Source organism: Myotis davidii, unplaced genomic scaffold (genome assembly GCF_000327345.1).
Source record: "Myotis davidii unplaced genomic scaffold, ASM32734v1 scaffold637, whole genome shotgun sequence".
Lineage (NCBI taxonomy): Eukaryota > Metazoa > Chordata > Mammalia > Chiroptera > Vespertilionidae > Myotis > Myotis davidii.
Window position 1 is genome coordinate 733,223 of NW_006289494.1, and position 9,149 is coordinate 742,371.

At 48.7% G+C, this 9,149-nt stretch overlaps 1 protein-coding gene across 1 annotated transcript in view; it reads right to left on the reverse strand.

The window, feature by feature from the left end:
• Positions 1 to 8,290: 8,290 nt before the first annotated feature.
• The window catches only part of CLYBL (citrate lyase beta like), a 119,520-nt gene continuing 118,661 nt past the window's right edge, over positions 8,291 to 9,149 (reverse strand). Inside the window, exon 10 of the mRNA XM_015562782.1 lies at positions 8,291 to 8,437. The gene's annotated coding sequence lies outside the window, so the exon portion shown is untranslated. The remainder of the gene's footprint in view (positions 8,438 to 9,149) is intronic.

Below are 9,149 nucleotides of genomic sequence, written 5' to 3' on the forward strand. Positions count from 1 at the left end.
TAAGAACAGGATATAAAATTTTATATCCTTAAACTCTGTACTTATAAGCGTCATTCTAGGTTCCCATGTGAGTTTCAGGCTGCAGACTCAAATAATTTGTACTAAAACATAAAGAACCAATACCAATTTAAAGATCCTCATCTCCTTTGTCACTTACACAGAATCTGAATTCTGGCTCCACATTAAAACAGCATGATCAAATGCAGGACATTCAGAATAGCAGCTTTGGCAGCAGTACTTAATTTTCTGAATAATTAGCAGCCTCATTGACATTTCTACTTTGATCCCCAAAGTACAACATGAGCCGCCCTCTGCACTCGGGCTCTGGGCAGTGAAATGGGCTGATCAACCTCCCGTGCCAAGTTCCCAGTAAATGGACTACAGAACATCCTGAAAACAGCTGGAGACACTAGATTTACTTCCAAAACATGGACACAGAGTTGGGGGGGGGGATATATATATATACATCCAGAAAAAAACTACAGAATTTAAGGAAAAGTTTGCTTTCTTTCCTATATTTGTTAATTTTGCTTGTGGAATTGTGAGGAGAGAGGGGAAGGTAAAATAACAAGAAACAGGAGAAGGGAAGTGGAGCAGACCACAGGAGACAGAGGGAGGAGAGCGAATGAACGACAACACACAGAATGGTGAAGGCCATGGAGGATGGGGTCACAGGAGTGAGGCCAGAGCTGAGAGGAGGCCCCGCTTGGTGAGCGCACCCTCGGCCCTTGAGATCTAGGTCCTTCGTCCTTCCACTGGGACTCCTTTCCTTAGACCACCCGCGGCATCCTCCTGCCATGGGGACCAGTCTCCAGTGGACAACCTGCAGCGCATGTGAGCAGCACGTGTGAGGGACTGTTCAGTCTGGGAGTCAATAGGGACCCAGGCGCCGTGCACTGCATTCGAGGCCTAGTTGTTTGACTTGTGATGAGCTCAGATACCTTTGCCCTGGTCAGGCACTGTCTCTGAGGGAGCCAGTTGTTGAAAAATAGACTTCAGCTACTTTCTTATTGTTTTAAAGACCTCTTTCAGAACTACCTTAGTGGGGAACTTAATGTGAAACCGTAGAGTAAGGCGTTCTCGGGGTGGAGCTGTGTGGTTTAGTGCTTGAGTGTTGAGACTGTAGCTGTAGACTTGGCTTCGACAGCTGTGTGACCTTGAGCAAGTCCACTGAAAGGGTCAATGGTCCCACATCTCCAGGAAGCACACATACATTGTATTTTTCTATGTGAATGGAGCCCCCTTCAGTCAGCAATGGGCACTGCCTAACCCGCCAGGGCTGCTGTGTCCTCTTACAAAAGCAGGCCGTTGGACAAAATGATAACGGCTTCCTAAAGACATTTCCATGGTCCAGGAGTGGGACTAGGAGATTCTGAGCCACAACAAAAGAGCCACAAAACTCCCCTGGCACGCCTACAGCTGTCGGAGGGTGCTGCCATCGCCAGCATGTCCAGGGACCGGCCCCACCAAGGCGTTTTCCTGTGGGAACATATCCTGTACCTGCCAATAACAGTGAATGAGAAAATGGGGTTCATGTAATAGAAATGCACTTCCCAGACAGCTTTGCGGCCATGGGATTCCCACCCTGGACTGCAGCACCCTTTAGCTCCTGGGTGGAAGTCACTTGACCTTCACCAAGTGCCTGCTATGCACCAAGCATTAATGCCAGGCGCCTTTTATTTTATTTTTTTGTTAGGCGCTGTTTACAAAGCAATATACTTATTATTTATAGTTTTTAATCTATCTTTCTTTGACATCAATTCTTTTTTTAAAGATTCTTTTTTCAAAAGGGATAAAATATACATCACATAAAATTCACCAGATGCAGGCTGCCCTGGGACGGGAGAGACCTTGGACAAGGCAGTTGTCTGTGGCCCAGGCAGATGCGTGACCCCAGCCGGAAAGTGGGGCTCTCCCGGGGCGGGGGGGAGACTGGGTAAATTTCTGTGCCCACCGCCTTAACATTACAACTCTTTGTGAGGCAATTTTCTTCTTATAGTTGAAGAAACTGATGCTCAGAGAGAATAAATCACTTGTTTGAATGTAACACAACCCGTTAATTGTACAGCCAGGATCAAAACCGACGTGTCTGACAGAGGAGAGCCTGGTCCCTGATTTTAATGAACACTTGGATCGAGCTCTTGCTGGGGGTGGAGATGAGCAGGAGAGGAGGGATCAGAGATGCATGGCAGTGCCCAATATTCAGGGCACTCACACTCTTTTTTGGGGGAGGGAACACAGAAAAAGTGCTACCACAGAAATCTGATCCAATACAACAGGAGGACTCAGGGAGGACCAGTGAGTTGTCTCTGGGGAGTTGGGGAAGCCTCCCAGAAGTGGCCTTCAAGTTGTGTCTTGAAGAATGGTTAGGAGTTTGCTGGGCAGGTTGGAGAGGGAGGGGTTGCTTACGTTTGTACGAAGGCGCGACAGGCCCTACAGCCAGGCACAGTCTGGCTGCTTGGTGGCCCGGTCCCCTTGAGAGAGGCAACATGTTGCTGGTGTGGAGACGCCGGTGGGCTCCTGGTGGCCAGAGCGCCTTCACAGGAGACGAGGAGTTTGCACAGAGCTCCCCTGGAAACTGCTGCAGAAATGCCGTTCCTGGAAACCCAGTAGGGGAAACAGACGTGCTCCTTTCCTCATCTGGGAGTTTAGGTATTAACACAGTTTTCCCAGGGAATCTAAGCCAGAAGTTCATGTTGGTTTTTTATGTTCTTCCTTCCATGGAACTCAAAAGAGCCCGTTAGAAAAAAAAAAAAAAAAGAAGTTAAGCCAGATCCTTGAGTCTTCTGAAGGAACCCCACACCACAGAGCTATCGGAGATGGAATGTTCATTTTCCTCTTGGCTCTTTTGCTGTGTCTGAATAACTAAGGCAATTTGATTCATTATTTCACAACAAAACCAAACCCAGACGAACCAGCTCTTTGGCGTTATGTGGACAAAAACATCTGGTTCCTTTTCATTGAGTCTCTCTCCTTCAGCTAGACATGTGAACATCACAGGATGGTCGGTGTTTAGGCTCCCTTGTTTTTCATAAGCTGGAGTTTTCAATATATCAACTCTCTCATTTACGTAATGAAGGCGATCTCTAAAGTTCCTCCCAGGGTTTGGACTAATCGCTGGGACCAGGTCCAGCTTTCTATATGTTTACATGTTGCACACACAGTATGAGAGAGAAATTGATTTGATCAGTGGAGAAGTCTAATATAGCTACAGAACCCCCCTTTCGCCGCCCCATTAGGCAGGCACAGGTGACTGGGGAGTGGATTTTCTACTCTATATGGTAATAGAAAGCTCTGTCTTTGATGTAAGGATCAGCAGTTATACTCGGGAAAGTGTGGCTCCCTCTGACCTTTCTGAATGGGTTGATGCCTGAACAAGAGCTCACATCGGAGAAAAGCATCTCAAATTGACCACATTCTGCCCTGAGCCGGAGCACAGCTTTGCAGCTCCCTTTGTGAGGCCAAGGGGAGAAGGGGCCAGGACCCAGAAAGTGTGTTCCCTCAGCAAGGCTGACAGGCTGTTGACAAACACCCAGGGCTGACTCCACTCCTCAGACCCCAGGCAGGACGCTGGCTTCAGGACTGCAGCCCGGCTGAGCTCCCAGGGGCCAGAAGAAGAGCAGAGAAGGAGATGAAATAGGTGAAAAGAGTGGCTGGTGTTTAAAGCCCACGGTGTGTCGTTTCCCAACGTTTTAAATCGTTAATTCGCACCTCTTTGTTATTATCACGACTGTAGCCAGGGGCGCTTCTTTCGGTGTTGGCACCTGACGGTATTTTATGCCTTTCCTCCTCCCGTGACTCCGCACAGGACCATCTCCATTTTAAAAGTGCATCCGAATAGTGCCAACAATAAACATAGACTTGAAAAAATAAAGCAATTGTTGACAGAAAATAAAATAAATACAATAAACAAAAGCACATCTCTAACCAGTCCCAGACTTCCAGGCTAGCTGCCTGGGACCCGGACGGGCTCAACAGATGTTTGTTGAGTGAATAAACGAATGAAGTGATTCTCTCGAAAAAGGTCAGCGAAATCTTGACTTTCAGCAAGGTGGTTTAAGAAAGAAAACATCAACCCCCCTCCCCCACTCCCCGGATTATTACTAAATACTCTGTGCATTTGAAAGGAAACTCTGCAAAGTTGATTTTAGAGTTTTTTTGAAGAAACTCTCAACCAAAAGCTCTCTGAAATGGAATGTTCATTTTTCTGTTCATTCCAATGCCGTGTTTGACTAACGTGCATTTCAGCTTAATGACTGAAAAGCAAGGGCACGCGGATCTTCCGCGAGTCCCTCGGGTCACGGATCCCACGGATCCAGGCTCTGCGCTGGACAGGTTCAGGGCGCAGGGCTCCAGTCCCGGAGGCCGGCCCGGGACGTGCGCCTGCCGCTCGCAGGACCGTAGGTCCTGGTCCTTGCGTCTGGCCCAGGCGCCGACCTCGGGACGGAGGGACTCAAGGATCGGCCGGTCCCCGGGGCAGGCGCGAGGGCCCCGCGCAGGTGTCGGGCCTGTGTGCCCGGGGTGCTGGGGCCTGGAAGACCCGAGAGGGACGTATTGTTACACTGTAACGAGTCTGATTAACATGCTCCTGACACTTTCTCTTAGTTTCTTGGGCGCCTAGCAACAGCGCACAAAGGCGCGGGATTGTCCCGGGCTCCGCGGGGACACGGGGCAGCCTTTGATCTGCCACCATTACCGCGGGGCTGCGCGCCAGGCTGGCAGCAAATTGTCCCCTCAGGTGGTGGTTCAACTGGGAGTTCAACCACTCGCTGACGTGGGCTGACCACCAGAGGGCAGTGCGGAAAATGGCGATCCGGGCTCGCCGGGCCCTTCCCGTCGGAAGCAGCAACAGAACTTTCAATAAGAAAAAAAGAGAGAGAGAGAGAAACTAAGACAAAGGAGAGTAAGGGCGCGAGCAACAAATTAAAATTTTTTTTTTGTAAAATTAAAAACAAAAATCTGTGGACGTCAGCCCCCTTGAGCTGAAACTGGGTTTGATCGGCTGCAAACCTCGACCACAAAAGGCGCTCACGGTGATTTCGGTTCCTTCCATCACCGCCCTTTCTTCACGTCGTTGGCAGTTCTCACTGATTCGGGAGGAAATAGGCTGCCAAATAATTGCTGGAATGTAAACAAACTTCCAACAACAAAAATCACCCGTCACAGAACAGCAAAAAGCTGCCCGATCCCGCCGCGCAGTATTTCAGGCACCAAGTTAGGTATTTGAAAGTAATTTACTTTCCATTTTGTTCGTCCTCTTACACTCCCCCGCGCCCACCCCGATGTAAAATAAAGCCCGGAAAGAATAACTAAGGTTTTAACATTGAAATGTTGAGGTCAACTAATTACGTTCCCCCCTAAACTGCTTGTGCAAACCTCGCGGGGGGAGGGGCTCTGGCTGGGAGGACAGGGCTCCGCGCCTGGGGCCCACGCTCTGCGGTGACCGACGGGCTCGGGGACCCTCGCCAGGATTAATGTGCACGAGATGCTACTGACAATCTCAGAGCCTCTTTTGTACCGTCGATCGATTGTCTTCCAAGAATTAGAGGTAAAAATAAAAACGCAAGACATTTAGCTTTCTATCTGGAAACCATAAAAGTAGAATGTTCTTCAAGTTAAAAAAAAAAAAGGTGTGTATTCTTTTGTTTCACTTTTTAAGATATCGTTAGCAATTCGACGTCCCCAAAGAAAATCAGTTTTTCCGGCCGGCAAAACTATTGGGGGCAAAGGTGTTCATGATAATAATTGCACGTGTATTTTAGAAAAGGGGAAAGCAGCCCTACACGGTCTTTTCCATTTGCCTAGCAAAATACGCCAGAAAACGAGTCCCTTTGAAATTCAAATCGGAGGTGGGAAGTCTTTCTTTTGGAGGACACTTTTCCCAGCCGGTCCCGGAGGACAAGCCAGAAGGGCAGCCAGCGGTTGAACACGTGCAAATCTGAAGGGACCAGCTCCCAGATGCCCGGGAACTTCCCAACTTGTGCTTCGGGACAGTGCCTGACTCCACCGGAGTGTCCCTCACCGTTCAATAAAACATGATTGTATTGATATAATCCTCTATACATTAAAATGAGGTTGTCACAGAGTGTCATTAAGACCTCAGTAAAACAATGAAGACATTATTGGGCACCCCCCTCAGGCAAGGTATTAGGGGAATAAAACAATCTACACCACACGGGTCCTATTGAGATTAATGAAAAAATTATGCAAAAAAAGGGTCTCAATTTCATTTTCCCGTGACAGGGCTTTGCACACATACAGTCAGTCTTGCTTTGCACCTGATGATTTATTAAACTAATCTACAGTGATCACCACTGATGTTCTCAACTCAATCTTGTCCTGGCTCATTTTCTAAGTAATTGTTTCTCATTAGTTCTGATAATGTTTTAATAGTGTTGCCCATAATTTAGGCCCCACGAATTAATAACAGGGGGGTGATATGGCAAAGCGGTTTGTGATGAGCTACACAAAATATAAACAGGTATGTTTTTTAATTAATCAGATTTACTGCAAAGTCCTCTTTTTGTGGCCCATTCCCAGCACAGAGGAATTCGCCAGGTTGGGCACTGCCATCACGTTAGGTGGGATCAGTTCACCCAGTTCCTCACTCCCTGTGATTCCTGTGCCCCACCCCCCAAAGAGTTGCAGGTGAGAAAACAGAGGAGATACCGTATCTCCCAGCATCTCCTGGTCCTGAAGTTTTATTCTTCAAGGAATGAGGCACAACAGGTGTGACCTTTCCAGGGCCCTCATTTGTCTCCGCTCAGAGTGGGCACTTGGTCCAGATTTTTTGGCTCTAGTGGGTGCCTGTCTCATGACCCTTCCATAATCAGGACCAGGGGTTTATAAGGAAGACGACAAATTTGACGCTTGGGGAGATTTACACAGCAAGGTGGCTTTGTTTGAACAAAGTGCAGCTTGAGATTAAGGGCGTGGTGACTGTTCCAACATGGTTGGGGACCTAGGAACCCGTGGGCCTGTTGGCGATGGGTGTGGAGGCCTTGCTGAGGGGACTGCTTTTCCCAAGATCCAAACGCCTTCACCCCCACAGCTGAGGCTCCTCACAGGGAGGGCTTGGCTCTCAGTGAGCTCCTGGCTTGAGGAGGCCCCTGGTAGGGTTTGGGGGTTGCCTGTGTAACTGGAGTGGAGACTAGAACATCTTGTGCTTTCATCCTGTCAATGCCTGGAGGGGCCATCTGGACCAGCACAGAGGATGGGAAGGGCAGTTGGGTTGAAGTAGAGGGTTGCCTGTGGGGGAAGTACGAAGAAGGTTTTTAGTTTCCTCTTTTGCTTAAGACCAGTTCTGCCTACGGTTTTAGCACTTGAGAGAGGGGTGTGTGTGTGTATACGACAGGTCAGAATGAGAGGAGGCCTTTGCCTTCTGAGCAGTCCTGTGTCTGTGTTCGGAGCAGAGCGGTCTGACTGTGTGGACCCCTATAGTCCTGGATTACCCTTGTGCACATGTGGCTACCAGCCTAGGTGGGCACAATTGCAACAACAAGGTGGGCTGGGGGCTGCTCCTCCTGTAACTGCTGCTCACGGCTCCTGTCCGCAGTCTGAAGCCCAGTGTGGCTGGAGGCCATCTTTCTCCTTGTAGCCCCCTTGCATGAGGAGAGGGCTATCTCCCACCTTCGTTTCCTGCTAACTCTGAAGCATCAGAGAGGAGTAAAGCGAAGGTGGCAGTGCTCTCATGAGTGGGAGGAGGGGGAGCATCAAGGAGGGGAGATGCCCTGCCCAAGGCGGGCCAGGGCTGCCGGGCACACACCTCCTTGGTTTAAGAGCTGTCTCCAAGGATCCTAGGCTTGGGGATATTAGCTGGTTTCTCAAGAACGTGTTTCCACAGAACCGTCCTGCTGGCTCAGGTTCCTCGGGTGTCCCCGGCAAAGCTGTTTGCCCCTTCCTGCTGTGCCCTGGTGGGTGGGTGTTGCAGGATAATATGTGGGCCTCCCCGCTCTGCTTTGGTTCCAGAGTGCCTTTCCTTGTGTAGAACCTTCAATTCTACTCCCCTCTGGGCTTCCTGTTGGAATGGAAGAGGTAGAGGAAAAGCAGACCCCTGGTTGGGGTACGCAGTAGGGGCCACATAGGAAATAAACAGAAAGGACAGAGGAGGAGGTGAAAAGTGAAAATAAAAAACAAACTGTTTTCTATTTACAAATTTAAATAAACAGAACAGCCTCCCCGCAGTGTTTGTCTAAGAGTCGCAGCCTTGCTGCTGTGTAGGTCATGAAAAGGTTGGTGTAGAGTTTAAAACTTCCCATTCTGTTAATTTCTTAAAGAACAGTCGCCAGAGTCTCCGCACAAAAGCTCATGATTTAATGAGGAGCAGAAACAAAATCTCTGATTGTGGGTGTTTCAAATTTCATTGGCGTCCTCTGGCAAACGCAAGTTGATCCTCCACAGCTTCAATACCCTTTAGCCTTCGGTATAAGAGCACATGCTGAATAGGGAAGAATGGCCGGTTGTTATGTTTATTTACCCTTCCTACAAGCTGGGTTAACCTCTTCAAAACAGCTTCACTAAGCCCGTTAACCACACCACCCATCCGACCCGCAGCCGCATCCCTAATGTGATGCAAATCTCGCCGGGCACCATGTGCACCAGCTCCGAGCATTGTGTCTGTGCAGAGGCTACAAGTTTATTGCTGAGGGGCCTGTCCCAGCCATGCATTTACGGGGGAAATGGCCTCAATGGCAAACAGTTAAATGGGAGATAAAGGGGGTAGATGGATGGGCTTGTGTTTCTGCGCATTTGTTTTTTAATTGCTGGTCACTGTTGACCTGGGATGCGGGCTTTCTTAGTCATCACTTAGTGGTTCAAGGATTATGGATGTTTCATTCTGGGGGGTGGAGCTTAACAGTCATCGGTTTTGAAGATGTATTTTTAGAGATATTGATATAAACCAAGATGGTAATCAGCTTTTCTATGCCATCTCTGTTGTTTTTATCAGATTTCTAGTGAAAGGAACACAAGCCCTTCCTGTAGTTATTATTTTTTAAAAGCCTGGCCCTTCTTAAAATTACTTATGGGGTCAAGTGAACAAATGAACACTATGGGGAACATCTAAGGTGAGGGTGGTGAAGTGAGTACACCTATTTGGGCAAGACCTGTTTCATTAAAGATCTAACTTCCCCTCCCAGCCCACCTTTCCC